This window comes from Dromaius novaehollandiae, unplaced genomic scaffold (genome assembly GCF_036370855.1).
Source record: "Dromaius novaehollandiae isolate bDroNov1 unplaced genomic scaffold, bDroNov1.hap1 HAP1_SCAFFOLD_57, whole genome shotgun sequence".
NCBI lineage: Eukaryota > Metazoa > Chordata > Aves > Casuariiformes > Dromaiidae > Dromaius > Dromaius novaehollandiae.
Window position 1 is genome coordinate 1,180,378 of NW_026991319.1, and position 24,676 is coordinate 1,205,053.

Sequence of the window (24,676 nt, forward strand, 5' to 3'; positions counted from 1 at the left end):
CTGTTTGCCCTCTAAGCCCCTTAGGATCCATCTCACTGCCCTTTAGCCCCATCAGAACCCCTCTGATTGCCACACACACCCTTCAGGACACCTGGGTTTGCCTTGGGAGTACCTTGTGCTCCAGCACCCCCTAAATGCTCTCAAGTCCCACCACAGCTCCCGCTTGGGAGTTCTCCATTTCTCTCACATCCCTTTGTCCTCTTTGTTTGCTTCTTAGTGCATACCGTATCCCTCCATTTCCTTTCGGTGTGCCTCACACCCTCTCAGTTACCCTCTACTCCCTTCAGAACCCCTGCATTTGTTTTCCTAAACTCCCCAGAACCCTGTGTTCTATTGCGCTCCAGGGCTCTGTTTGCACCCTAGTCCCATCAGCACCCATCCTTTTCCATTTTGGTGTGCCCCAGTGCCCATTGTGTGCTATCTGTTCCCCTCAGGACTCCCACATTTGCCCTCTAATCCCCACAGAATGCTTCCTTTGGCCTGTGGGCTCCCTAACAACCCCTCTCCCCACCCTGTGAGCCTTCGGTGTGCACCAGAGACAACCTTCTGATGTGCCATCCTACAACCCAATGTGTGCCCTCTAATCTTTTCGAGGCTCTTCCATTTTGCAATCTAGTTAACTTAAAACTGATCCCAAAGTCTTCATTGTGACCTAGAGGCCTCTGTTTGATGTCTAGTCCCCTTAGGACTGCTCGAGTCCTCTCAGAAGCCCTCCATTCGACTTCATTGTGCACCAGAGGCTCAATTGGGCATGTAGAGTCCTTAGGACCCCTCTAGTACCCTCAGAACCCCTCCTGAGGCCTTTGTAGTGCTCCCAGAGCCCTTTTTTGGTCCACCGGCTCTCGTAGGACTTCTCTAATTCCTTCAATATCCCTCTTTTGGCCTTCATTGTGCAGGAGCCCTCCGTTGTCCTTCTAGCTCTCCAAGCACCTCTCTAGTCCCACCAGGACCCCTCCTTTTGCCTTCGTTGTTCCATATAGCATTTTTTTTCTTCCTTCTAGTCCCTTTACAACCCCCCGGTCTACTCTAGGTGCCTCTTTTGGCCAAAATTGTGCCCTGCAGCCCTCTTTTGGCCCTCTAGAACCAAGAGGACCCCTCTAGTCACCTCTGAATCCCTCTGGAGGCCTTTGTTGTGCCCCAGGGCTGTCTTCTGGCTCTCCTGACGACCCCTTTGGATCCCTCAAATTCCACCTAAGAACCTTTCTGGAGGCTGTCCTTGTTCCCCAGAGTCTTTTTTGGCCTTGTAGACCTGTTAGCACCCCTCCAGTGCACTCTCAAACACTCTCTTGGCCAAAATTGGGCCCCAGAGCTCTTTGGGCTCTCCAGACCCTAGCGAATCTCTCTCGTCCTCTCAGACCACCTCCTGAGCTCATCCCTGCTCCCCAGTTGATATTTTTTCAGCCAGGTAGACCACTTAGGACTCCTCTAGTGCACTTTGGACTACTCTTTCAGTCTCCCTTCTGTCCCAGAGCTGTCTTCTGGCCCTCCGGCCCCTTTAGCACCCCGCTAGTCCCTTCAGAATCCCTCCAGAGGCCTTTGTGGTGCTCCAGAGCCCTCATTTGGCCCTCCAGCCTTCCCAGCAGCCCTCTCGTCTGCTCTGCACTCCTTTTTTTGGCCAAAATGGGGCCCCAGAGGCTTTTTCTTTGTTCATTGGTTCCCTCAGGAAACCCCTAGTGTGCTCTCGACCCCTCTTTTGGCCAAGATTGGGACCGGAGTCTTCTGTGGGCACTCTAGACCCCTGAGGACCCCTCTAGTGTACTCTGGACCACTCTTTTGGCCACAATTGGGCCCCAGAGCTGTCTTCTGGCCCTCCAGCCCCCTTAGGGAACATCTAGTCTCCTCAGAACTCTTCCAGTTTTCTTCCTGGTTCACCAGAGTCATTTTTTGGCCATGTAGACCCTTTAGCAGCCCTCTAAGTGTGCTGTGGACTACTCTTTCAGCCTTTTTTATGCCCCAGAGCTGTGTTTTGGATGTCTAGACCCCTTTAGGACCCTGGTAGAGCCCTCAGAGTCCCTCCGGAGCCCTTCTTCATGCCCTGGAGCCCTCTTTTGGCCCTTTAGCAGCCCTCTATTCTGCTTTGGCTTCATTTTTTGACCTTTTATTTCCCCCCCACAGACCACTCCTGGCCCTCTAGAACCCTTAGCACCCTTCTAGAGGCCTTTGCCATGCTCCAAAGCTGTCTTTTGGGTCTCAAGTTCCCTTAGGACCCCTCTAGTGTGCTCAGAACCCCTCTGGAGGCCTTTGTGTCCCGGAGCCCTCTTTTGGCCATCCACATCCCATAGGAGCCCTCCTGTCCACTCAGAGCACCTCCTGAGGTCGGTCATGTTACCCAGTTTTGATTTTTTTTTTTCCCCTGTGCCATTTAGTCCCCTTAGGAGCCCTCTAGTCTGCTCAGAACCTCTCCTGGGGTGCTTGTTGTGCCCCAGAGCTGTCCTCTGGCTCCACAGCCCCCTTTGGAACCCTCTAGTCTCCTCAGAAGCCCTCCAGATTTCTTCCTTGTTCCCCAAAGTCATTCCTTGGCCATGCAGGCCCCTCAGCACCCCTCTAGTGCACTCTGGACCACTCTTTGGGCTTTCCTTGTTCCCTAGAGCTGTCTTTTGGCTCTCTAGCTCCTTTAGAACTTCTGCAGTGTTCTCAGAACTCTTCCTGAGCCCTGTCTTATGCCCTGGAGTGCTCTGTTCATCGTTCAGCTGCCTGAGTACCCCTCTTTTCCTCTGAACCCCTTCAGAGGCTTTGCTTGTTCTCTTCTGGCTTCTTTTAGTTGCTCTCTAGTCTCCGTAAGAGATGTCTAATCTGCTCTGGGTTCCTCTTTAGAGCTTTGTTGTGCTGCATAGACCTCTGCTGGTCCTGTAGAGCCCTGAGGAACCCCTTTATTTCACTCTGGACTACTCTGTCAGCCTTCCTTGTTGTGCCCCCAGAGCCCTGCGTAGGTTCTCCAGCCCTCTTAGCATCCCTCTTCCCTCCTTGTGCCAGTCCTCCACTTAGAAATACAGAGCTAGTACTCCCCTGGGGAACTACCCATTCCACCTACTGACCCCTTTTTCTGAGCACTCTAGGTACTATACAGGAAGTACCCCTCTTCAGAAGTACTCACATTACAGAAGCAGCCTTGTTCCAGGAGTTTATTTTGATATCTTGGTTTGCCCTAGAGGAAATGCTGTCCTGCTACAACGGCTGTATTATATGCAGGTCTGAACCAATTAGAGCACTGTGGTGTAGTGTTCCCTTAACAGGTTATGTTGAATCTTGTAGCTTTCTTTCTAAGCATAAGCAGAACTGATTTTTAGTTTTTAGTGCAAAGGCTAGTGCTAGTTTGGGTAAAAAAGCTTAATAACATACCTCCTGATATTATGGGTTCAGTATATAAGGTTTCAGTAATAAAGAAGATGGTCTGTTTTATCAAAGAGGTCCGTCTGTCCTTTCTGTGCTCTCCCATCCAGATACTGAGTGGAAGCAAAAGGCTTGCTTTTGCTTAGCCCTATGTATTTATGGCTGCCAGTGGTTTGCCCCTCCCCTTCCAAGGGCTTGTGGGTAGGGCAGTGGGTGAGGCTAGGGTTACATAAACCCAGGGTGTTCACACAGTCTCTGCTCTCTTTGGGGATAGTGCTCTGGAACTGCCTTGGGAAATAACAGCATTTGTGGAAGTGAAACTATCCAGAAAGACTTATTGCTGCATTTAGAGAAGCAAGGGCCATTCCTTAATGTTAGAGCAATGAGATGGCTGAAGGTGGAGTTGTGAGCATGCCAGAAAATTGCTTATAGCAGGCAGTTTTGGTTTTGTGTTGGTATCTTGGTGTGGGGTGTTCAGGGGTGGACGAGGGTTTCTGAGTGTGCAGTTGTATCCTCTGTTAATTGTCAGTATTGTTTTCTGGTGTTTGTGTGTTTACTGTGGAAGGGGCCTAACTTCCTCACTGGGCTCTTTGAACATGCTGATGCTTGAGGCATTGCTTGTGCCTCTGCTGGACTGCAGACAAGAGAAGAGAGCAGGGGTCCTGGGAAAACATTTCCTTCTACACTTACACCCTAGGTGGTGGTTGTGTGTTTTATCTCCAGTAAGGTGGATCTGTGTGAGGTATTGCTCTCATCAGCTAGTCTGGTTTCTGGCTCGCTGGATGTTTTGCTGCTCCTCAGAAATACTGTCAGCCCTGTTCAGGGAGAAACTGTGTGGGGTTTTTCTGTAGTATGCAGACTTGTAGAAGAGTCCAGATTTTGTATGAAGAGGGAAGGAAGCCTTCTCCCTTCCTGTAACTGCAGTAGGATGAGAAAGGAAGTCACCTCGTCGGAAAGCAAAGCGGACTGTGAGTAAGCCCATGTGCCTGAAGAGCTCAAAAACCAACCTCCCCTCAGCTAATGAACTCACCTCTCTTCTTGCCTAAGCCTCAGTGCTGAGAGAGAAGAAACGGTTGTACTTCTCGGAACCACCAGGAACCAATTTGCAGTCTTGCCTGGCAGCTCCTTTCTTATATCCATGCCTGTGAACCTAGTGCCACCTGCCCTTCTGTGGCTCTGCTTCTGACCCCTACCCTGGCTTCTGGGGCTGCCTACTTTGCTTCTTCAGGTACTATGTCGGCCCTTTGCAGGCATGGCTGAGGATTTCAGGTGAGGTAGAATGGGTGATCAGAATGGTGTTTCAGTTGTTGTAGGGCTGGTCAGCGCTACCTGGCAGCATAGTAACTTTGTCTTGGTTTTCCAGGTGCCATGGGTGTCCCCACAGCAATGATGTTGGAGTCTGGAGTTGGTGCGGCACAGGTGAGCACAACATCAGTGGCGCTTTGGTGGAGGGTGCTCTTCAGCTGGAGCTGGCTGGCATGGGGGTGATCTCCCGTGCTCTGGTTTGGCAGGCAATGAAGGCGAATGTGGTGACCGAAGGAAGATCAGAGAGGATGTGGCTGCCATTGAGGATGCCTCTTGAGGACCAATGGTGTGACGCACAGCACTGCAAAAGCTAAGGTGAGGAGCAAAGTGTCGATGTGTCTTGGGTGTGTGTGCTGACATACAGTGTAGTATGGAGAACTCTTCTGGATGAGTGCTGTGTGTGAGGCAGAGGCAGTGGGGTGTGCATGGCAGAAAGTGAGGGTGTGGTAGGCAGAGCAGCTCCAGCCTGTGTCTGTGTTGTTGAGTAGTTTATGGGGTGTGTGTTGTAGCTGTGGTATCTTTTGCTCAGGTCTTGATGTCGCTCTTGTTTGCGCTCAAGGAGCGTGGCCCATGCTCTGCAGCGCTAGCGCGGCAGGCATCCATTGTCTTTTGCCTGGCCCGACTCATCAGCATTGTGCTAATGGATAGCACCTTGTTCTGTGCAGGCAGCTAAAAGGGGTGGCGTGTCACTCTGGTTTTGCATCGTGGCCATTTGCAGCCATCATTGAGGCCTCCTTGGCCGTTCCTCTTCTGAGGCCGCTCTTGTTTTGCACCTTCCTGGCATCCTTTCAGGATTTTCTTCCCTGCATCGTCAGAGCCTCAGGTCTTCCTTGCTGGCTTCTTCTGCATCACTCTTCCCAGCTTTGCTGGCCCCTTTCCATCACAGGCAGTAGCGTCTGACTCTTCCGTGGGCTCATCCGGAGCATCAGAGCTGTGTGGTTGTGGCATTGTAGGGCTTTTTGGCTGGCAGCATCTTATGCATGGGAATAGTTCTTTTTGCATAGGGCTTTCCTTCATGTTTGTGTCTGTGTGTCTGTTCGGGGCTGGAGCTGCCTTGCCTGTGGGTGTTAGGAATGATAGTGCGTGGAGTGTGGCAGTGATGGGCTGGGACAGTGATTGGTCAGCATCTGTGTGTTCCATTTTACATTGCTTTTTTGCAGATGCGGATTAGTGTTTGGATCTCTTGAGGGAGATGGAGGAAGGAAGGGGAATGCCGTAAGAAGGTGAGCTAGAGATTCCTTGTTGGAAGGAGTGTTGTGGTCAGTGGTTCCCTGGTTAATTTTTGCTTTGTGCTTGTAGGTGTGGAGCCTTGTGGAGAGCAAGTTGCTTGCGTCCGGGAGGAGCAGGGCAAGGTGAGTGTTGGTCTGAGAGAGGACGCAGAGCCCAGTGTAGGGCTGTTGTCTCGTTGGCGCTGTTCTGGTTTTACAGGTGCCTGGTGGGCCTTGGCGTGGCGGCCAATGGCCCAGCAGTCAAGATGGGTGAGCAGAGCAGGCAAAGGTGTTGTAGTGAGGTACTGTTGTGGTGGGGTGTGGTTTTGGCATCACCTCAAGGTGTGGTTGTCTCAGGTTTTGCAGGAAGTTGTGAAGAGGAGAAGTAGAGTGCTGAGAAGAGCCCGAGCAGGTAAGAGGGGGAGCTTGTTGGGTCAGAATCTGATGGCGTGGTAGGGTGATGCCGGGTTGCCTCTTGGTGATGTCTTTTGCTGTGCTTTTTCAGGTATGGTGTGGGCCTTTCCCAAGCGTGGCTGAGGATTTCAGGTGAGCGGATTGGTGTTGGGCATTGTAGGGCTGGTGAGCGCTGCCTGCCAGAAGAGTGGCTTCATTATTTTGTTTTTTCCAGGTGCCATGGGCTTCCCCCCAGCCAGGATGCTGGTGTTTGGAATTGGCGCAGTTCAGGTGAGCGGAGCACCCATGGTGCTTTGGTGGAGAGTGCTCTTGCAGGTGAGGCTGGAGCCAACTGGCACGGGGGTGACTACTTGTGCTCTGGTGTGGCAGGTGAAGGCAAATGTGGCAAGCAAAGGAAGATCGGAGAGGATGGGTCTGCCATTGAGGATGGCTCTTGAGGACCGATGGTGATGCAGAGCACCGGAAGAGCTAAGTTGATGGGCAAAGGGTGTTGGGGTGTCTTGACTGTGTGTGTGTGTGTGTGTGTGTGTGTGCGCGCGTGTGCGTGCGCGCAGGTGTGTGCTGACGTTCAGTGTAGAGTGGAGGGTGGTTCGGGATGTGTGTGTGCATGAGGCAGTGGGGTGTGCATGGCAGAAAGTGAGGATGTGCTAGGCAGAGCGGCTCCAGCCTGTGTCTGTGTTGTTGTGCAGTCTGTGGTGTGTGTTGTAGCTGTACTCTCTTTTGCTCAGGTCTTGATGTTGCTCTTGCTCGTTGTGCTCAAGGAGCACAGCCCGTGCTCTGCAGCACTAGCATGGCAGGCATCCACTGTCTTTTTGCCTGGCCTGACTCGTCAGCATTGCTCCAATGGATTGTGTCTTGTTCTGTGCAGGCAGCTAAAAGGGGGTGGTCTGTTGCTCTGACTCCACATCGTGGCCGTTTGCAGTCAGTCATCTTTGCAGCCATCATCGAGGCCTCACTGGCCACACCTCTTCTGAGCCCGCTCTTGTTGTGTGTCTTCCTGGCGCCCTTTCAGGGTTTTCTCCCCAGTGTTGTCACAGCCTCAGGTCTTTCTTGCTGGCCTCTTCTGCATTGCTTTTCCCAGCTTTGCTGGCCCTTTTCCGTCACGGGTGGTGGCATCTGACTCTTTCATGGGCTCGTCCAGGGCATCAGAGCTGCACGGTTGTGGCGTCATAGGTCTTTCTGGCTGGCAGTGTCTTCTGTGCTGCCATTTTTTGTGTGTGTTTGGGGGGGGGGGAGGAAGTTGGGGGGTGTGTAGTAATGGCAGTCACCAGAGCAGAATAATGTATCTATGAAACTTCTTGGGGGGGTTTCAGTAAGAAGTAAAAGTATTCTTTTCTTTAAACTCTTTTTTGATTGAGTGGCCATTTGGGGGGATTCTTATTTAAGCCAGTACAGTGTTACCTTTAAAAAAGGATGGAAGGAGATGGTTCTGTTAGTAGGGGTGATGAATGGCTGGGGTGGGAGTGAGTGGGCAGTTGTTTGGTTGTTGGGTGGGGTTGTTAGTGTGTCTAACCTTGTATGCATGTTCTTTTCTTTTTTCAGGTTCTAGTTAGAATTTCTTAGATTTTTTTTTAAAAAAAACAAACCAGACAAAAAACCAAAAAAACCCAACCAACCAAAGACCCACACAGCTGGGGTTCTGCTCCCAGCTGGGTTTCTTTTCCCCCCTGAGTCCCCAATGCTCTGCGAGGTGGTGATCAATCATTGCCTGCGTGGGTGTGGAGCTTCGGCTCGGAGCTGGGTGTTTTCTAGGCAGGGCGGTTTTTGGAGGCGCTTGGTCACCCTGCTACTGGGAGCTGTCCAAAAACCTGGAGGTGCACTTGCCTGTTTCTGCAGGAATGTAGAGTATGTGCTGGCTGATGTATTGGTGAGATTAGAGATGGATGCTGAAGAGTATGTGCAGGTGATGTAGAGTGTGGGCTTGTTTGTTACGTTTTGTGTGTTGTGAGGATAGAAGCCCAAGAGTTGCTGATGATGCAACGACGAGTGTTCTGCTCTGCTCTCTGCTCTGTGCGCTGTGGTCTGTAATCTCTGTGGTCTGCACTTTGTGCTTTGCTCTTTCTGCTCTCCGCTGTGCTCTTTGCTTTTCTTCTTTGCTCTTTAATCTGTGCTTTGCTCTCTGTTTTCTTCTGTCTTCTTTTTCTCTAGCATACCAGCTGGGAGTAAATAATTATTACTCTACAATTAAAATAAAAAAAATTATTTACTCCCAGATAGTATCCTACTCTTGCTAATGAATTCATTAAATATGCAAATTAAGCCTTCCCATACTTATTTCTTTTTAGACACATATACAAATAATAAAATGTGTATGCACTGTATATATACATACATACAGTCATACACATATACACCTTAGGCTTAGAGAGCTACCCTTAGCAGGTTACATAGCCAGTTTAGGGGTGACAGGGCAAGGAGTAAGGGTGACTACAAGTTCAAGGTAGCAGGTCAGAGGTTGGGGTTACGCTCAGAGCCATCAAGGCAGAGTGGGAGGGTTAGGGTTAGAGCCATTTAGGGTTGGGGTTGGGTTTGGGGTTAGGGTTGGGATTAAGAGTTGTTAGGGGTTGGAGTTAGGGTTTTAGGGTTAGGGGGTTTAGAGGGTTGGAGTCAGGGCCATTAAGGGTTTAGGGTTAGAGGGTTAGGGTCTGCCATTTAGGGTTGTGGTTAGGGCTGGTTGGGCTTAGGTTAGGGCCAGTTGGGGGAGGGGGATTGGGGTGGGGTTGGGGGTTAGTTAGTAGGCAAAAAATGTAGTGGTAACTGCAATACGGAAAGAAGCACTAGTGTTTCAGAGTGCTGTTGTTGCCTTTTAAATAAGCTATCTCATCTTTCTGGGCTTTCTTATCTGACCTGAAAAATAGGAACAGTACTCCCTTGTATCACAGGTCATTTCAATGTGTAATTAAAGAAGTCTGGTCAGAAGCTATGATGAAAATGCCCCATACTTGTGACTACTGAGAAAATAAATTGTGTGTTGCCAGTTTCCCATTACTTCTAGGGGTTGAATCAGTTTCTTGTTGGGAGATAACACGAGTGTGCTACCAGCATGCCTGAGAGGAATCACTATGAGGCCATTGAGGTTTATCCTCTCTGGACTAACAAAGCCAAGAGGTGAAGGTGACTTGCTTTTTTTTAAGCACATTAATAGGGAATCTTGGAATGATCACGCAGATCAAGGTTGATCCCCCGGCTTCATACACAGCGTACCTTTTCCTCGGTAGCTTGGCTTTTGTGGCTTTCTGTTACTGCTCAGCTATCTCCCCAAGGTTGCTGGTGAACTCTTCAGCAGTGAGGAGAGCCATTTCAATCAGTGCCTGTGTGGCACAGCTATTCACTTTTCTCCTCGGGGCTCGTGCTAAGTGTCTCCTGCTGGCAGTAATGGCATATGACTGCGTGTGGCTGTCTGTAACCTTCTACTTTATGCAACTGTCATGTCCTCAAAAGCCTATACACAGATGGTAATCATCTCCTATTTCATTGGCTTTGTCCATGCACTTGCACAAGCTATCTCCACCTTCACACCCTCTTTCTGTGACTCCAGTGTTGTCAGTCATTACTTCAGTGACTTTCCCCCTATGATCCAGCTTTCATGCTCTGACACCTATAGCAACGAGATGGTACTTCATATTTTTGGTACATTTCATGGCATCTTCGCATCTCTGGCAATTCTAATCTCCTGTATCTATCTCATCTCCACCATCTTGAGGATCCACTCCTCCAAGGGCAGATGCAAAGCCTTCTCCACCTGTGCTTCCCATCTGAGAGCTGTCTTGTTGTTTTATGGGACTACCGTTTTTATGTATGTTAGGCCAATGTCCAGCTACTCATTGGACTGAGATAAATGGGCCTCTCTGTTCTATTCAGTGGAGACTGCGGTGCTGAATCCTATAATCTACAGCCTAAGGAATAAGGAGGTGAAGGATGCTCTGAGGAGAGTTTTAGGTCATAGTAGAGAAAATTCAGAAGAATTGTTAGAAAGAGAACTTTGGGGAAAATTTATCAAAACCTTGATACGAAGAGTAGGACTTCCAAGGAAGACTTGATCAGCTTCTAAGGGTGAGATTTGGAAAGGTACTTAACTGTTAGAAGTGATTTTAGGTTGACTTTTAACTGGTTGTATCTTCAATTTTTATCTTGAAAGATTGTGTTCCTCTGCTACTGAAACCTGGAGGAATCCTTGCTTTCAACTTCCAAGTTCCAAGCACAAACAGGACTCCTGGCTGAGGAGCGTGTGGCACAGCATTTCAGTTCTCTGTTCTATTAGGAACGTTCGCCCTTATAGGAAAACCACCAGTCCATGGAGACGAGAAAAAGCTTTCAAAGATATTCAAGAGGAGAAAAGAAATGTGATTTGAATTTTATGGCCATTTCTGCTACGTCTTCAGTAAATGAAAGGAGTAGCCTCTTCCAGTGTAACACGAAGAACCTGAAGTTCTGGAAAGGAAGTCTTAGAGAACGGACACCTGTGTTTTCACCCCTCCCCCCCCCCCCAAACACTAGGGAAAGTAACTCTCCCTCTTCTGTCAAATCTCTCTCTTCCGTCAGTCATGACTGCCACCTTTTTTCCTATTCTGCCTGGAAACATGAAAAAATCACAGAAATTCAAGAAAGGTTTACTTCTAATTTTGCTACTATTGTAAAGTAACAGGAACTTATTCCTGCTTTTCACCTCTACGTATCATCAGTTAACTTGAGGCAACTGAGTGAACTGGTAGTTATTTTAAGGACATTGGACATAATTTGAAATTTAATCAAGCTGAAGTGTTCTTTCACTCCAAAAAAAGAATACTGAAATAAGATTGTGACTTACCAACTACACATCTGTCGTCAATGTGGCTTTGAGAATAAATGCCAAATCACTTCTGGCAGTTGAGAAAGTTGGGAAAGGCTTTGGCATCCTTTTATCGATTCAACTAAGCTAGCTCTAGGGATAGGTGTTCTATCACTAATAGATGTTCCATCCCTTCTGGCTGAGTTTATGAATATTGTCCCTCAGTTGGCAGAAGGAGTTTAGATCTTTATTGAGCTGAAAGTGATGGAATGAATCTCAGACAGGTGAGAGGTCCCTGCTTCTGCATGAATGAGGCTTACAGTCAAAGTGGGATGGAAAGAGGTCTTGCAGATTCCCTTTGCATTCCACTGCATGACTGCTAGGGCTTTTATTTCCCCGACTTCCTCTCCTTAAAGCTGTGCATAGAGATAGCAAAGCTTGTGTCCCTATGATCATCTATGGCACACTAAAGAAGGATTTTACAAGTCTCTCTTTGTCAAACTGCTGCCAGCATATTTTACACTGAGAGGTAACGTGACTGAGAAACATAATTATTTTTGCCCAAAGACACATGGCTAAGGAGAAAACTTATCTTCAGTATGTTATAGTCTGAATTTTGATCAAGTAGTGATGATTAAAGGTCATTGCTATCTCAGAAGCCATTTATCTCAAGAATGCTAAAATTAGAATATGCACAGGGTAGTAAAAACATTTGGACTATGTGCACTATTATCCCACTGGCCTGACAGTCCTAAAAAGTAGGAAAAAGAATGTGACAGTGTAACCTTTTGGTCCTGCTATTTGTCATCCTTCTGTTGCTGCAGAGGCTGAAGCTCAAGGTTTATCTCTTGTTTCTGATTATTAAGTTTCATCAGATATGTGAAGTTCACAGTTTTTATACTTATCAATGTTGCACTGTCCTTATCTTGAACAGAGATGTGAGGGTTTTTTTAAGCCAGATTTCTGAGTTGTCCAAAACTGTCTTTTTCAGTGGACTGCCAGCTCAAAGGAAGGAAATAGCTTGAAAAGAAATCATAGACATCATTTGGTCATCAAAGAGCTTACCTCCACAGCAGTGAGTCACATCTGCACACCTTCTCTCTCTGTGCTGATGTTTAAGATATTCAAAGCCATCTAGAGCTAAGCCTCAGCAGAACTGGCAGCATGTTTCAATCAAGAATCAAAATCTCAAACCTAAATATGCTTTCTGACAAATATCATCAAAAAGAACAGATTTTCATAAGCCCTGCATTCATCTATCCCTTAGTCTCCACCTAGAGAAACCCAGACAAAATTAGGGAATTTAAAATGTTAAAGATCTGATGTCTCTTCAAAGCTACAGTTTGCTTTTCTAAGAAAGCCTTATGATCCACCATCTAGAATCCTGTTCTTCTTCTTTCCTTCCCAAAAATTTCAGTTCCAGTAGGAGATTTGGGAAAATTCCTGCCGAATGACTTGTCATGACAGCAATGCTAAAGTCAGTCAATGTGTGGTAGAACAGCATTGCCTAGAGTCAGGAGGTCCTAGGGGCATTTGGGGTTTCCCTGTTGCAAGCAGGTGAGGAAAACTCAATGAATCAAGAACAGTACTATTAAGAATTTTAGGAAAATTGTCAGTGTTCAGCTGGGACTTAGGTTATATTCCAGTATGGAGAGAGATTCAATCCCCGTATTTCTACTGGGATACCTAGTCCTTAGGTTTTTGTAGTGTAAAGCACTGGAGGACCGGCCAAAGTATGAAACTTCATCCAGTCTTTAAACAAAGCTGTGAAAAATATCCCGATAATTAAACTGGATTGTGGCTGCAACATTGATTGGCATGCAATCATGCTTGGATTGCTGCTCTGATAAATTATAAAGCTCAGCTATGCCATAAGGTCAAGGCCTTGGAAAGGTGGTAGCAGTGTAGTTATAGCTCCGTATGGGCTACAAAGTCCATTAACAGGGCAGAGTAGCCCTGATTTCAGCTTTGCTGAAATATGAACATAATGGTTAGGCTGCAGCTGTGCCAACTTGGTAAGACCTGGCCTAGCTCCATGGACCTGCCACCATCCTGACCTTTGTGACTGCAACCTGTAAACATACAAATAACAAATCCAGATCCTGGCAGAAGAAAGTAAGAGAGTTTTCTCTCTTTAATGAAGTGGTGGCAAGCACTTAATGGCAACAGCAGCAGGAAAACTCAGCTTTTCATCTTTCCGGAGAGGAGGAGATACCACCAGATCATCCAGGTTTGGCTGAGAAAGGATTTCTCATTTGCTTGCATCCCTGTTGTGAAGGAAAATTGGCCATTTTCCGCTCAAGAATAAGTTGGGACGATTCACCAAATAAAATACTTTCCCTTTAGAGGGTGAAAAATCTCATGCTGAAAGGGAAGGAATCATGAACAAAAAGGGAATCAGTCATCACTGTAAAGGTTCTGCCATTTTCACCTCCCGTTAAAAATTATTGTTATTCTATTGGAGGTTACCAGTAACCTGGCTGATGCTCTCAAAGCTGAGTTCTTCTCATATGGGTGACTGAACTGAGGTTTCAGTTCTTGCTGAGGTCTGTTTCTAGCATAGGCTTCAAGGTATTGCATATGTACAAAACTATTCTCTCACTGACCTGTTTCATCTAGAAAGATAAGAGTAGGTACCATAGATATCAAGCCAGTTTATTCCCCCCTTGAGCCAGATCTTCAGAAGTACTTGCCCATTTCAAGAAACAGACAACAGGATTTAAAAACAGCCTATAATGGTTAGGTACACAAGGAAAATGCTTACCCTGCTTAGATACACAAAAGACCAGACTGCTTTTAGACACTGAGTTATCTTTGAATAGTTGGCTGTTGTTTATCTCCAACCTACCAAACATTTTCTGCCCTATAACACAGCAACTAGCCATGGACTACTTGGGAAACTGAAGAAGGAAATTTCTGTCTCCTGCCCCAACGAGAGTGATCAAAAACTGGATTAGGTGCAAATTTGTAGACTCTCCATCTGTGCTGATACTTAAAATTCAGCTGGATAGGGCCTGAGCAATCTGATCTGCCTGAACCTGCTTTGAGGCGGAGGTTGGACTGGATGACCTCCAGAAATCCTTCCCAACTTAAATTATTCTATGCTTCTATCTGCAGATTGAAAATGATCTTTTTATCTCTTAAATGAGGAAATAGGCCTACCTTCCTTGCATGAAGGTGCGAGATATTTTGTGCACTATCGATCCCAGAAATAAACTCTTATTTTGAAAGCTTCAAACATTTAATGCACCTTCATAATACTGAATAGCTTCCTTCTTCACTCCAAAGATATCTTACTGAAAACAAATCAGAAGATTTATCTAAATAGAAAAACTTCAGGACTTCAGACTTGCAATAGAGCCCCTCCCTGCTCCACCTCCCCAGATAAATGTCATTTGCTTAGATGTTCACAGAACTACGCAATTCAGTACTGCCTTTGGAGCAACATCTCATTCTTTTCCCAGTATGCTGCAGCTGGCCTGGAGCCTGTGAAACATATGAATGAAGACCCTTCCCCTGATTCTGGCATGAGTTTAAGGACATCTCTATCTGCCAGAAAAACTAGCTTATTTGTGCTACTTAGAGGGCTTAGAGGTTGTTTGACAAACTGTTGGCCTTCAGAGCAGAGAGCTGAATTGGGTTACTCAGCTGAAGAGTGATCTGCTCTGACCGTCCCTAGCAGGGAAAGTCATCAGTGGAGCTTAGACAGCAGAGATGTCACAGGCAACGCAGCCTTAGTTAGACTGTGCTTACGGTGGCTGCTCGTGTCGTGGAGCAGGGGCAACTCCTGGGACAATGCCCATACAGTGCCATGTGTAAGATGATGAGTGAGGGAAGCTAGTCTGTTTGGGCTACGCCATGAAGTCTGCAATGTATCTGCATTGGACTGAGTCCTGTTCTAGCCTGGATTAGACTGACAATGTAATGGATTTCTGAATTGTCATCTAGACTATGTGAAAGCCGTGGTGTTCAGTGGATAGCTGGGTTAAGACTGGATGAACAGCTATTACTCGTCTGGGTTATTTATCTTTCTTTCATTTAGTCTTCTCTCACAATTTAGTCAGAAATATCTGAAACTTCCAGGGTGTTACAGGAAGCATGAAAATGTTTGCTTTCAGAAAATTTGTGCTTCTAGATCCTGCCAGAGTTGCTCTGGAAACTGACTGGTTATTTTTTAATAACACCTGTCAGTCTCAATGATAAATCTAGGGATATGGAATAATGGAACATATTCCTTCCTCATACACTACATTTACACATTAAGGGGTCTGAGTGGTTCAGGATGTGAAGAATGTGTTGCTATGAGCGATGAACCCCAGCGAGAGGGAGTGTAGCCTTTTATGGGATCTTTACTCGAGGGGGCTAACATGTTCAGCTGGCAGAGTCAGAGTTAGATATCTGTCCATAGTCTAAGCAGCTCATAGTAAGACGTCACACAATGCGCCTTTGCTTTAAATGACCTCCTTCCTCTTTTCTTCCTCTTCCTCTTCTCCTATTAGGAATGAAATGCTGGCTGGCTTCAAAAGCATTGCTTTGCACTTGCAGATCCGAGCCCTTCCCTCAGAGCAGCTCGGAGAGGCAAGGTCAAAGTGGAGTACCATTTGGATACTTGGGTCCCCAAGAGGGGAAAAGACAACCCGCACCACCGTGAACATGCCAGCGCAAACTGCACAACAGGTACGGTGACAGCAGCATGCCCGTTTTTCTGAGTAGGCTTATTCTGCCTGGGAAGGAGGTGTGAGCCGTGCCGGCGGAAGCACAGCCCCCGCCCCCGCCGTGAGCAGGGCTGGGCAGTGGCCGCAGGCTGCGGATGGTGCCCGTCAGGTCCCTGGCGCCAGGTGAGCCCTGTCTCTGCAACGGCCCCGGGTCCTAAAGGGGGGCAGGGCCACGCCACCCCGGTACCTGCCCGTCACAGACACGCTGCGATCCGATTGGCTGCGCCGCATCAGGACCGGCCCACTCGGCTGCTATGAGCCTCCTCATTGGCCGAGCTGCCCGCCGTCACAATGGCCCGCAGAGCTGGGGTCACTCTGCGGCAGAGAGGGCGGCGGCGCAGCAGCTCCTCGCGCGCTCTCTGCCCGGGTGCTCGCGGTCGCGCTGGCGGAAGCGAGCGTGGGCTCAGCGAGCCTTCTGGATAACTGGGCTCGTTCCTTTTCCAACTGGAATTGCGTGTGACAGAAATGAAGTCATGCTCTGCAAGTTGCAGTCAGGCCCCATCTGCAGGAGCTGGCCTAGAAAGGAGCTACTCCTGTGAGTAAAGACTTCAAGAGTAAAGGTGAATTTTGTGACTCCCCAAAGGCGCTGGCAGTGGCTAAGGAAAAAGGCCAGCATAATTGGACTATCAGCTGAGCGCCTGGGGATGGAAGGGACTCGGCAACAGTTCCTGAAGGCCGAGTAGTCGTGGTTGCCCATGAGAAAAAGTCAAACAGATGAGTAAACTCTTCTTCCCCAACTGTGCGCTGACCAGCCAACGTGAGTGGCAGCCTTCCTGGGCTGTCTCTACTACGTGCTTGTGTTCTGCAGGGCAGCTGGTTCTTGTGGGGGCTGCTCTCCAGAACGCTGCCTTTGAAACCTCCGTTCCTAAAACAAAGGCCGGCAGTCTCTCTTAGAATCTAATTTCCTTGCAGGCGTTACTGACGGAATTGCTCCGCCACAAAGGATGCATTTCCCACCCGAGAAGATTTCTGTGGCTTGGCGGCAAAGGCAAAGCGTTGGAGCTGGACTCCGCAACCTGGGCAATACGTGTTTCCTCAACTCTGTTCTACAGTGTTTGACCTACACGCCCCCTCTGGCCAATTACCTGCTTTCTGGGGAACACAGCCAGTCGTGTGAGTACTTGTGAACACGTTCCTTGCAAGCTGCTGGACAGCTCTGCAGGTGAAAGGACAGCAGTGACTCTGTGAAGCAGACTCTGGGTTTTCCTAGTGTCCCTGCAGGGGCTCCCTTTTAAGAGCGCATGCACGGCAGGCTCAGGATAGCTGAGGGAGTGCTTGCTTTCCTTTAATGCCCCGTGCTCCGGCGTCGAAGGAGGGTTCTTTCTTCCCTCCTGTGAATGATCAAGGGCATTGGGAAGTAAGGCGCTTCATGAATATTTGGCCTGTGGCTTTCCGGCTGCTCGAAAGATGATAAATTTTCGGAGGAGGGCATCACAGGTTCTCGGTGTTCCTTCCCAGCCGGGTTTCCCTAATGCACGACCGCTGCGAGACCTGATGTGGTCACTGCTGAACCGGAAGAAGAGGAAAACTACCACAGAGCACCGTGAAAGCAATATGAGCTAGTCGGGCTATTCCCGTGCACCTCCCTGCAGAAGAGGGCTTGGCAGTAGTCCTTCAGGTGCTTCGTCAGAAAATGCGTGCTAGTGCAGGCTTACTGGTTAATGCTTATGCGCACAGACTGGGCTGCTGGCACCTTTGGAGAAGAGAGCGTGGAACGGAGAGCAGAGACCGCACTTCCAACTTGGAGATTGTTGGTGCTTAAGGTTTTCCACAGGTACGTAGGTATCTTGCACTAGCCGGAGGTGGTTTCTTCCTTGACTCTTGACAGGTCGTGAGCAAGGCTTCTGCATGCTGTGTACGATGGAAGCTCACGTTAAGCATGTCCTGTTCTGCTCTGACAACGCCGTCGAGCCTACGGCTGTCTTCAGTGACCTTAGACGTAAGTCATTTCAGATGGCGTTCTTTGCAGAAACGTCTGAATTTTCAGAGGGTTATTTCACGGGTGCAAAGGGCTTGGAGAGATTAATTGTTGTAGGAAAGAGAGCTTTTAGAAAAGTAGGTTTCCTGTCCCTTTTGAAGAGATAAGCATTGTGCCCTTTGTGTTTATTAGGAATAGGGGAGCATTTCTGTTTTGGCAGACAGGAAGATGCTCACGAATTCTTATGTTACACCGTGGCTGCTATGCAGACAGCTTGCTTGAATGGAAGCACCAGGTAAGCAGAACCAAGTTAACCTTGAAGTGTTCTCTAGCACTTTTGACGCCTTCCTTTCCTACCCTACGTGAAAACCTTTGCCCAGGGTTTTCGTAGAAAAGAAAAGCTCTTTGAAGAAAGAGCTACCTCTCCGCCTCGGCTCTTCTGAGCGCTGATGATAATTTGTTTCCAGCTTGGACACGTCGTCGCAAGCCACCACGGTCATTCACCAAATATTTGGAGGATTCCTAAGATCCAGAGGTACTTTTGGAAACTACTACTGTCCTTGGAACTGATCTGTGCCTTTGTGCCCGTTTGTCGCAAAGAGCTTGCGGTGTGCCAAGAAGTAGCGGCTCTCAATAATGTAAACGGGCAAAGTGAGTCTCCTTCCCGTTTTGTGAAGTGCTTCTGTTTGGCTTCCAGTAACGTGCTTGAGCTGCCAAGCAGTTTCAGAGTCCTATGAGGCCTTCCTCGATATCCCGTTGGAGATAAAGGTAAGACGTCTTGGAGCGGTGGCTGACGATGCCGTCGAAGGCCCCGAGCTTTCGGGGGCTGTTCTTTCTTTTTGTGGCTTTCTAAACTCGACGGAGTTCACGTAGGCATGTATGCTGTTCACGGCAAAAACGCTTGGTGGAGGCTGGGAGGTGGATTGGACTTGGTCCTCCTCTGGAAGCCCCGTGAATGGTCTCCGTGTGTGGGGGGGTTTAAGCCAGAGAGAGAGCAATTAGCGTATCTCCGCACGCATGCTCGTCCTATGATACTTCCCAGTTTTGGACTACCCCGATACACTTCTGATTGGTACGCGATGGCTTTTTTTGCTCTTGTGATTTACGCAAAGGCGTACCACAGATAACTTGATTGTGCGCTACCGCAGACAGGTAGCTCTTGGTACCAAAGTACAGTCCTTTTCAAACAAGGTCAGTGTTCAGCATACTCTGCTTCTGCCGCCTCCTTCGCGGTGTTCGCTGCTTCGCAAGTAGGTCTCCCACGTGTGCACGAGGGAGGCCCTGCGGCAAAAGAGGAGTTGCGGGTTGGCATTTGAGTTTCCAGCAACTCAGTGCCCTCCTTTCTTCCTCCTCCAGGCAGCCTCCTCTGTCCCCGGGGCGCTCGAAGAATTTGTGAGACCTGAGCTGCTGGATGGTGAGAATTGCTACAAATGTAGCAAGTAAGTAGTCTTCCTAATGCCATCGGACTAGGAGATAGTGGCCGAACCCATTGTCCGCCTCGGAGCAGCTTTGGGTTGTGCAGCTAATGAACCCTGAAGTCACCCAAAGCTTGGAAAAGAGTACATTTGCTTCTTAGAGCGGAATCGGTGTCATTCTGTTCAACTAGTTGGAAATCTTTGATAAGAAGCGCAGGCGCTAGCTCGCATTCCGGAACCACGCTCCGGTGAGAGAGTCACGTTCCTGCTGCCTTGCGTGTTGTTGGCAAGCCTTACTTTTGGGCCCAGCAAAGATACGTGCTCAGGCATTTGCTTGGCTACCGAAAGACAACGTTCCCGCTCCTTATCGAGCTGGCCTCCTACATCCTGCCAGGTTCTCTGCAGGAGCAAGGCTGAAATGCAGGGTGTGGCTTTAAGGAAAGAAGCCCCGTCTTAGGCAAGGAAATACCATTCAGCTAGGATGAGCGTGAGAGAGACATGGAAACTTGCTTGACTTTTGGCGTGAGGGGGAGGGGGGAAGATGCCTTGAAACAATTGCCTGTGCTTGCTTTGAAGGTGTGAAAAGATGGTTGCTGCGTCCAAGAGGTTTACAATACATCGCTCTTCCAACGTTCTCACCATAGCCCTGAAAAGATTTGCCAACTTCACTGGTGGAAAGATTAGCAAGGTATCTATGCAAGTGTAATGCCTTCTTGGGAAGGGAGATTTCCCAAGGCGGAACGCTCTGTTCAAAGTTGTTAATGTCGGCCGACTGTAACCATAGCGACAGAAGATGTCTAGGCAAAATCAGCGCAAGAAGTAGGTCTTACTCTTTCTCTTCCGGTAACAGCAAAGCTCCCGTGTGACGATAAGCGTATGCTCCGCTCTGAAAGAGCTGGTTTTGCATTGAGCAGTTCTCTGCAACGGAAGCAATTAAATGTTGTCTCTGGGAAGACCGATTTCTGAGGAGGCAAAGCATGTCTGTCTAAGCTTCCAGCCCACATTCTTAGCAGTGTTCTTCCCCGGCTCTTTCACGAAGTGTTCCCAGATGAGTTTTGAATCCTCTTGCTCTGTCTTCAGGATGTGGAATATCCAGAGTATTTGGACCTGCGAGCATACATGTCTCAGCCAGTTGGAGAACCAGTCCTCTACGCCTTATATGCAGTCCTGGTGCACAGAGGTGCCAGCGGTCGTGCAGGACACTATTTCTGCTTCACCAAGGTAAGCATCAGCTTCATTTCTTGCAGGGCAGAATCTGTGCTGGTGAAGAGAAACTTGTCCCAGCATGTTACTGACAACCATTGTTTTGAAGGGGAAAGAGCTCGTTACCTGTCTCCTTTGACTAGTCTTGGTGTCTCCTTTGTCTGCTAGTGTTCTGTCTGGGTTTTCCTGTAGAGAGCACACTCTAGAGTTGCTCTAAAGGCATCGTTGCCTTTCTTTGCAGGCCAGTAATGGACTGTGGTATGAGATGAATGATGCCTCGGTAGTCCTTTGCGACCTCCAAACCGTTCTCAGTCAGCAGGCGTATTTACTTTTTTATATCAGGTAAGAGCGAGTATTCAGATGGGTTTGGGGTACCTTTCCCTTTCGCGCTGCTGAAACCTCTCTTCTGCTCCTCTGACGTGTTTTTCCTTCTGTCCTGGGCGGAAAGGACTATTGGTAGAATTGCGTTCTGTCCAGTCTGGAATTCCCCATGTCACGCAGTGTCTTTCATTGCTTGGCCTTCACCTGCTGCACTTGCGTAACTTGCTACGTACGTGCTCTGTGGAGCTGGCGAATGCCATAAAGGAGGAGAAATTCAGGCCAGAGGTGGTGTAAGGATGAGTTCTTGCTCTGCAAGGGACGGCCGTGGTAGGAAGAGCAGCATCTAATTTTCAGCTTGTAGTCTTGGTTACGTTCTCAGTATGACGTATCAGCTGCTCCTAGATGATGGCAGGATGGGATTCAGCCCAAGAGGAGGCTGACAGGGCATGTCTCAACTGAGATCACTGTTGTTTCCCAAGGTGCGATGGTGAGACACTTGGAGAATGCACTTCTGACGCGCCCGTGCCATCTTATCCCCCTTCGTGCCTTGGTCAGCCAGGGGCTAATAAGAAGGGGGCTGGATTTCTGAGACCGCAGCTTGCTCCTCGTATGCTGAAGGTAACGGGGAGGGGGGAAGAGAGGGAAGGAGAGAGGCACCAAATGGGTAGTGGGAATTGTCTTTTTCTTCCTTTTTTTTTTTCCTTTTTTGGTAGCGTCTGCATTGTATTTTCCCTCCCACCCTGCAGCTTTCTTCACAGCTCTCCTGCTGCAGCCGGAATCACTCAAACAGTGGCTGCTGCTGAATTGCGTGCAGCCCTGCTGCTTCTTTACTTGCAGCTCCGCTTCCTGAAGCACAGCGAGACATTGGAAGTAGAGCCTAGTCATGCTCAAATCCTGGGGAAAAAAAAAAGGGAAAGACTGCTTGGTTTATTTTTAGTGCTGTCACTTGAGCTGAGACAGCAAAACCAGAATGGCTTATTCCTGAGCACTGGAACAAGTATGCTGGGGGTTTCAGGGAAAGTTGAAAGGGGAAAAATGGACGCAGGTACATAGCTAGAGACAGAGAGAGAGAGCGCGAGAGAGAGAGAGCGCGCAATTTGGGGCCATCCTTAATCCGTGCTCAGCTCTTTGGATGGGCTTTCAAAAATGATGCTCATTTGCTTCCAGTCGGCCAAAAACCAAAAGTAGGAATGAACAACACTTGCTGGCCTTGCACTTCGAATTAAAGCAGAGTGGGGCATTTTTTGTTGTTTTTTTCCTCTTCATCTCCTGAGGCAATCTGTGGGACTCCCTGGTAGGAGGGGTTTGTGTTTGGGGCTTCTCCAAGCTGTGTGTTTGCACATAGCCATCTCACGATCTCTTCTTTTGAAATACAGAGCTCAAGTCATTTAAAGAGAAACAGAGCCCTGAAAGAGGATCCCAATACCATTGGCGTCACAGAAATGGGCGGTGATTCCCACAAGAGGAGGTGCTCTCGCAGGCTGGAAAGAAACAAGCGAAACTGCCACCTGCAGCAGTATTGCCCTGGAAGCAGGCGCACATCTTCCCGTAGTGACAGAAACTGCCTGGATAAGGGCAGAAGCTCCGGAAAATGTCCTCCTTACCGATCCCGAAGCAGAGGACGAACAGAGCAAGAGAGGTCACACGAGCATTCTTGCAAAAGCAGGTGGCTCCACCTGTCATCACACGCCAGAGGGGAAGGCGGGCATCACTTCAGCAGCCACCAAGCAGACGCGTGCCGCTGTCCAGTCCCGGAGCAGCAGTCTGAAAACTATTCTCCTCAACGACGAGCACCTTCAGCTGTGTCAGTTCCTTCCGGTTTTGAGGGCTCTTCCCGGAAGGCTGAAAAGCAAAGAAACAGAAAAAGAGGACATCCCCACGCCGGAGGGAGCGACAACAAAATAGAAGGGAAACGGAGAAAGACCGAGAAAAGAGATTTCCGCAGTTCCTCTTGTTCTTCTCTGGCTGTTCCTCCTGTCCGCCCAGTTGGCTTTAAAGAGCTCTCAATAGTGCGGCGTCTGTCTGGAGATCACGTGGGTAGGTCGATCAAGTGAAGGCAGGAAAGATACTGCTGAGCTGTGCTAGCACTTCAGAAGGGGACTGCTAACGGTGCTGACTGCTGCTTGGAATACGCAGGGGTAGAAGACACCGCTCTGGAATAAAGCTATTAGATGTTTATTACCTTGAAATCCCCAAACCACAAGGGGAATCCCAGGAACCTTGCAGGCAGGTGACCGGGCTGCCCCAGGCACCATAGAGCATCGGCCCCTGGCGACGTTCAGGGGGAGGGGGGGTGGGGGTTTAAGGCGAAAGAATAGGCTACAATGTGGCGTAGTGTGCATGCGCTGCAGATAACAAGGAGAGCGGTAATTCTTTAGATGTACAGATAACAAGGGAAGCAGTAATTCTTTAGGAATACGTGAGTCCAGGTTGATGCCTGTGTGGTGCACCTAAGGGTCACGACCCGCCGTTCCCCTTGGAGTCTGAACACCAAGTGTTTTGGCAGCTGCACTAGTTGGCCGGTCAACATGCTCCTGTCTCCTCGCCAATATTCCACTTTTATTTACCCACTAACGAGACCAATTTACCCACTAACGGGACCATACAGTTAGAGGCACATGTGCACACGGTTCTGGATCAGGCTACGAGAATGATTGTTTTCTTTGGCACCTCTTCCAGAACTAGCCTCAATTAATGATGTGTGTACAAGCCAAGACCTAATGTCCGCTCGACCTCTGAGGGTGTGCGTTTCTTAGTAAGGCAGACGTTCAGAAATTACCGCAGAGCAGCTGCAAATCATCCCCTGCAGTAGACTTGATAAAATACAGTCCCATGTAGGCATCGAGTGCCACATCTGTTTTTTCTGTTCTTAACTTGCCCCTTTCCTTCCGACAGTATGATTTGGATTTCTCTGCACTCCACATGGACAGTCACAAGCGTAAGAGCAAGAAGAAAAAGAGCAGACCCATCAAGAAGCTGGAAAGCTGCTTGGAATGCTCAGATCCTCCTTTCCGGAAGTACCCACGGGAGGAGAAGGGAGACGGCCATCCTCCAGACGGCTCTTTATGGGAACAATACAGCAACCATGGCAGTAAACAACTCCACGGGGCGGGCAGCCTTCAAGGGCTTGCGTCAGGAAGGCTGTGCAGTATGCCCTGGCTTCCAAATATTCTGCCTCAATTGAAAGAGACACAAGTTTTCCTCGTGTGTGTGTTTCCAGTTTTGAATGGTCACTAGGAAAGAAGGCAAAACTGCCACCAAATGTCACGTCCCTAAGGTCTACCGTGGGTCAGGAGAGCAGGTAGCTGTGTCCTGCTCTTCTGCACAGTACGCCCGTCCTAGCACGCAACGGACAGGCGGTGGCTTTTCCTGGGAGGCTTTTGGAAGCCTCCCTCTCGAGGTCGCTGCAGTCCCGGAGTCACAGCGCACGTCAAGCTGCGGGCAGGCTCAGGTCTTTGCTGTTTAGAAAGCAAACCGCTGAGCAGATGGGTTTGTGCTGAATGTCATGACAGGGAGTGAGCCTTCTTCCTTTTGTCGTTCAGCTGCAGAGCTTGAGGACGGGAGCCGTCAAGACTGACTAACCTTACCATCTACACCACCACTTACCATCCAACCCAACAGAGAGCCGTTCTCCAAACAATGCTAACCAATCCGAGCTTGAAGAGTGTTCTCAGAGCAATAAAGTTGCCGTCAAAACAAAACCCAGTCCTTGGCAGTGCTTCAGATTTCTGTGCGGAATTTCACCATGAAAAGCAGAAATGCTTTTTTCCCAGTCCTTTTCCCTTAGGCGTCCTTTTCTAACAGGTGCCGGTAATGCCGATGGGCAGCAGAGATCGCGCTGGCACACGGGGCCTGGCAGTAGCCAAGGCGCGAATGGGGCGCCGCAGGAGCGCCCGGCAGCAGTGCGGCAAGCAAGTCGCTCTGTTGCTCGGGCAGGTGAAGTGTCAGCACGGCTGCTCAGAAGCTGCTAGCGCTTCCCTGGGCCTGGGTGGCGGGAGCGAGGCTGAAGGGAACTAGTGATGTCTAGCAACTGCCTAAGGTAAAGGGAAATCGGCGGAGGCCCAGCTGGAGAATGACGG